The following is a 6,000-nucleotide window of genomic DNA, read 5'->3' as shown; positions in this document are numbered from 1 at the left end:
GGCCTGAAGAGTTTCTGCAGCAGCTTCACCATAGACTCAAATATAGACTCATGTGTGATGGACTCATCTTCCCACCTACCTTCCTAACTACCTCAAAGGGCTCCATGATGAACTTGATGTTTGCCAGTGAAATAGTGATCAGATTTGTCCTTAGCTTTCTCCTGCTCCCCGTGTAACTGCTCCTGCCCCCCATCCTGAGTGAATCAGAGAAAAAGGAGCAAGACAGCAAAAGCCTTACGTGAATCCAGATAGCTCAAATACATTTATGATGAGCTTAGGGAATTAGAACAGTAAACAGAGAAACAAAGGTAGCTGTTAGATTACAACAATTGTTTGTTTGTGTGTGTGTGTGCAAGTGTGTGTGTGTGCACGTGTGTGTTTGTGTGTGTATGAGTGATTGTCTATTTGTTTACCTGCAGGTTCATGACACACTTCAACCGCCTTTTCCTCTGACACCAAGTCATCAAAGACGGAACTGAAGGGCCTTTGGAGTTGACTCTGGATTCAATTGCCCCAGTCAGCAGAATGTTTTGAGCAGGTGTTGTTATGGAGCTTTTGTTGGAAAGGAGAAAAGTGGTCAAAGAGGCTAGATCAGTTGCTCCTGATTAAAGAACAAATGTGGCCGACTCTGCCTGTTGTCCCTCACTGAGTGCTGGTGCTTGCCTGGGATCTTTCCCTGGAGGACATGAGCAGGGGCAGACCTGGATCAGCCTGGGCAACATGTCCAAGCTTAGATCATATTTTTTTTCTACAGCAAAGTAAAAAGTTTCAAAAGGACAGAGGTGCTGAAGAGGAGAAGAAGGAGGAGGAGGCAGGAAGGAGGGTGAGAGACAGAGAGAGAGAGAGAGAGGATGAGACTGCAGATCTGGTGGGAGCCCTAATGAAAACCAAGGGACCTGAAATGCCAGTGCTGAGCTCAGACCTAGATTTTAACATGTCTGGAAATACTGTGTAAAGTTTCACTGTTTCAAAAACCCTCAATGTACTCTGCTATAAAAAGAAACTCAAATAGTTTTAAGTTCATACATACTTGAGTAATGAGAATAGATGTTCCACTTTCAGTGAATATTTGTCTAACTTCTATTTCACTAATTTAACTGATGTAACTGGCAAGTGAACAAGCCAAGAGTAGGGAGAGAGAAACAGTTCGAAAATATACTTAACATGTCATTATAACGTTCTCCTCATGGTGGCGACAAAGCTTCTAAGATTGAAAATCAGTTACACTACACTCAATGTTTGGAGTCATTGAATATTTCAAGAGGAGTGAAGTTGCCCAGACGCTGGTGGGGAATGTGTTTCGACAAAAATAACAAAGTCACCACAGTAGATAGCTGTTAAGAGGAATGACAGCATGAGAAATTAAAAGTTCATTTTTATATCCCACTCAAACCAGTTTATTTATTTATTTAAATAATTCAGCACCAAGTCCATCAGAGATTGTTCATATAACGAAATGGTTTTACTCTTACTCACCAAGACAGAAAAAAAACGTTTGTCACGACAACGATTATTACGGTGTTTCCGTGTACTGTACTCTTTATTATTAAAGCGTTCTGCGGACGGTAGTGTATAACAGAATAACCTCATCCTTAAGCTTTACCGTTACTCAGAGCAGCTAAAGAAACTGAAGAAAGAATATAGAATTTAAATTCAGAAACACACTCACAACCACGATTAACCCCCCCCCCCCCCCCCCCCTTTGAGGATAAAAAGAAATACATATGGATCTACTGCATTTTCATGTGCAAGAACTGAGGTGTAGCACATGTAGAAATGTTTTGAATATTTAAGACAAAGACTGAAACTCTTCATTGTGGTTTTCTTTTGTATAGTGAATGAGCTATTTAGATTAGAATTGTTCAAAATACTTTAACAGGCTATTTGAAGTTTGTGTATAAAAAGGCTACAATATTTCAGTGATGATCATTTTATAAACTCTAGTACCTTGTACTGTTTGTACTCTAAACTGAAATAACCAAGCAGTAGACCAAATAAAGACAGAAGCGACAGTACCAACAGTACTTTTATAATAATTTCTACCAAAAAAAAAAAAAAAAGGGAAAATCTGTGGAGATTTAGGTTTTGTCTCTCTATGTGGAAATATAAAATCTCTGTAGACCTTTCCTGTCTATGCAGAAATGTAAGAGTCCACGCTGCTATGTACAACTAATTGCAGAGAGATTGTTGTTGATTGTTACTTAAAAGCTGATACAGCCAACAGACAACATTACTGCAAAAAACTTTATACTATCGCAAGCTGTTGTAGATTGTGGGAAATATTGTGCCTGAACATAAATTTCTACCACTCTTTTCTGGGTACATACAAAAATGTTTTGAAAAGCCTCCAAATGCTAATGACCACATACTCCTGAGAGGGATAATTATTCAACTGACCTGTGTTTGAGAGAGCGGCATGTGTACCTTGTTGTGATGGAATGTGAACAGTCTCCTCTGTGCTGTCCCTTAAAGCATTTTTACATTTGCCACTCCACAAGAAAAAAAATGAAGAAGAAAAAAACCCTCTTAAATATGATTTTGAAGCCTTCTGCTGGCTGTGATAGTATTATCATACTTACAGGTAGAAATAATGAGAGTGATGAGCGAAAGACAAGAACACACCCAATTCTGGTTTCATATATTCAAATTGTTTCCAGTTGAGTAGACTCATTTTGACATTTCATAAATCTTAGCTATCCTAACCACCGGAATGTATCAAATCGCCATTGATAGAATTATTTTCAGGTAAGAACATGATGGCTTTTTTTTTAAGTCCTTTTTCATTAAGCAACAAAATGTATTAAACAGATTTAGTTACAGGTGGTTAATGGTAGCAGGTAACAAAAATTTTACTCTCTGTATAAATTTTTCTGACCCCATAGAAATTTTCATATTTGATATTAATATGCCTTAACTGTCAGAACAATAGGTTTTGAGCTGTTTTAGAAACACACACAGAGCCAGATGGACAGACACACACAAAACTGGAAAAAAATACAAGTTACAGGGCAATCATATTTAATGTTTGTGAGTTATAGCATAATTCACCCATTGTCTCCTACAAACAGCAATTTTTGACTAAGTTTTAATTACTTTCTCTAGAAACAAATTTAATATTTAGCATTTGTGTTTATGTCTGAATGGTCCCTCACAGGTCGCTGTGTTCATGTCCTATTTATTTATTTATTTATTTATTTTTGCTATAGCCTAGATATAGAAAATGTCAAAAATAGTTTCATTTTTTGTATAAGTGAACTGAACTAATGGGTTTAGTTATGAGAAATCAGATCAAAGTGCAAAGAGTATCTTATCCTCCCTTTTCTCCTTCTTCCTCTTCTTCTTCTTCTTCTTCTTCTTCTTCTTTTTCTTCCTCTTCCTCTTCTTCTTCTTCCTCTTCTTCTTCTTCTTCTTTCTTTCTTTTGCAAGTGAGACACCATCTCATTTTCCATTATTAGGATTAATGCAGCATTTAAGGTAAGAATGTTATTTGGGGAGTGTACATTAACACTGCTTGGATAATCTACCAAAGATGACTGAATTTCATCTAAACTTACAAAGGGTCATTCTTGCTGTGTACCAGTGTGCACTACTCATTATTTCATTTGAATGTTTACAATAAAGTTCAACAGTCTATGTAATTATTTAATTAATTTCAAAGTTAAACTTCCTTTTGAAAGAAAGTGCCAGTTTCAAAATTCCAGAGTAAAAAGGGATACATCTTACACATTCTATTCAATATAATTTTTATTTTGCTTGCCTCACAGAGTAGATCAAACCTCATTTTCTGTCACAGTTAGGTATTTTACAACGACAGTTTCATGAACAGAGTATGTAAAATAACATGGACCAGTAAAGGGCCTGATAATGACACTTTTTTTAGAGCCCATGTGATGATGCCATTAAATGGTTTACCACTTTCTGACTTTATTATGTCAAAGGAAATGTAAAGTGAACACTAAAAAGTGTACCTGAACTAACAGAGACCTACTATGATTATTTGATTAAAATATGTCTTTATTCTTTATTATGCGTCCTCATGGGCAATCGCCCCCCCCCCCCCTCACACACGCACGCACACATGCACACACACACACACACACACACACACACACACACACAGAGAGAGAGTTTTTAAGTAAACAGTTAAGCAAAAATTACTCACTTGGTAATAAAACATAACTTACACATTGCCTTCGTCGTCAACAATTAATTGAACAGGTTTTCAGTTGAAGTTGTTTGACAGAAGGGCGGCGTATTCCGTATTGTTAACCTTAACAGTCACAATTACGTTATTATTTCCATTTTAACAGGAGCTGACCCTTTGCATACTCTGTTTGGCTATGTATACCTGTCAGTGCTACTCTTAAAGAAATGCTCTCTCTCTCTCCCTCTCTCTCTCGCTCTCTCTCTCTCTCTCTCTCTCTCCTACTGTCAGGGAGGGGTAATCTCTCTTCCTCGCCTGCCCCCATATCAGTGCCCTGGCCACTTACTTTTAGATGTTCCCGTACGACGGGAATGCTTTTACGTACGACATGGCCATTCACGTTGATTCATATTGATTGCTCAGATTGACAGCTCTTGCCGTCACCTTCAGTTGATACTCAACATTTGATAGAGTTTAACAGAGTCTTTTAACCTTCGCGTTGCGACAGGAAAAGTTTGTTACAGTTGCGGGATTCCCTGGCAATGGCCCTTGGAAGCAGAAGTAGACAGTAGAGGTTTTAACGGTTGTGGCTAAAATTTGTGTTTTGTAATTGGTTTCTGCATCGGGTTACACCATTGGTTGGACCAACTTTGACTTTTGACCAACCACCCTCTTGAAGGTAAGTCCGGAATTTAACCTGGAGATTCATTTTTGATGTTGTCTTCAGTGTAGCTATCGTAGTCTGTGATTTTTTGCTGCTTCGTAACTCTGTTGCACCTGACAGCAGGATCATGTTGCCTACAATGTTAAGTTGGGTTATTATTTTGCTAAGTTAAGAATGGCTCACACAACTTCTTGAGAGGTTTAGGCTAATTTATACTAATCAAGTCATAAACACAGGGTATCAGTCATTCCTAACGTCTCAGATGGACAGTTGTATGCTGGTAGTAAAGCACATACAAGAGCCAAACGAGAACTCTTATCCACTTGGCAAGTTAATTTTAAGTGCGAGAAAAATACGTTTTGGCAAACGTTGCTACTCAGAACTGTTTGCTGTCTGTTCCCAGTAGCGTAGCTACACAGTATCTCTAGACCAGTGAGCACGGCAGTTTCAAATTTGTCCACAAAGCGGTACTATTTTTTCTACAATGACACGTGCAGTAGTATTAGACAATGAACTATTTCCAGAGACTTTAGATCAAGTTTGCATCAAGTTGTCTATTTTCCCCATTTTTAACGAACCTTCCCACTGCTTGTGAACCCACATTGTTTAAAATAATCCTTCAGTATCCAGATTGACATATTTACCATTACAGTCCTGAAATATCCGTAAACGAAACTTTCGCCTTGGGGTCGTAAAGGTAACCCATATGGAATGCATGGGCTGTATATTATTTTCAGACCACAAAATTCTCTCACGGATCAATTCGTTTACAACAAGACCCTTGTTCCAGCTCAGTGTAAGGAAGTGCGAGAAAAGTACATGAAGTAAGTCTGTCAAGAGGCTTCTTGAACACTCAAGTATACTCAGCTGTCAGTTAGACCTCAAATCTTATGTGTCATACTTAAGGCTAGAAGGCCTATTACACGATTAGTATTTTTTAAAAAACTTTTTTTCGGGTGAAAGTCTAATTATATAAAACAAAGAGTGTTTTTCTTTCATTTCTGACTCAAAACTATGCCGCTAACTGCATTTAAAACAGAACATTTTCAGTCACTGGCAAATTCTATAAAGTTCACTTTGGGGATAAATGAGGTGATGTGGATGACGATTTTACTTGTCAGTGTATCAGAGGACACGTCGCAAACGTAAATGCAGCTTGCGTGAAGTTCGCCTGGAACTTGAAGATAGAGCA

The 6,000-nt window shown here is 38.0% G+C and overlaps 1 protein-coding gene across 1 annotated transcript in view; it reads left to right on the top strand.

Annotated features, from left to right (window-relative positions):
- The first annotated feature begins 4,788 nt into the window (after positions 1–4,788).
- LOC115813811 (transcription factor SOX-6-like) overlaps positions 4,789–6,000 on the top strand; it is a 69,758-nt gene continuing 68,546 nt past the window's right edge. The window contains exon 1 of the mRNA XM_030776448.1: positions 4,789–4,823. The gene's annotated coding sequence lies outside the window, so the exon portion shown is untranslated. The remainder of the gene's footprint in view (positions 4,824–6,000) is intronic.

The sequence above is a fragment of the Chanos chanos genome, chromosome 1, assembly GCF_902362185.1.
Source record: "Chanos chanos chromosome 1, fChaCha1.1, whole genome shotgun sequence".
NCBI classification, from domain to species: domain Eukaryota; kingdom Metazoa; phylum Chordata; class Actinopteri; order Gonorynchiformes; family Chanidae; genus Chanos; species Chanos chanos.
This window is presented reverse-complemented; position numbering and strand designations above follow the sequence as displayed.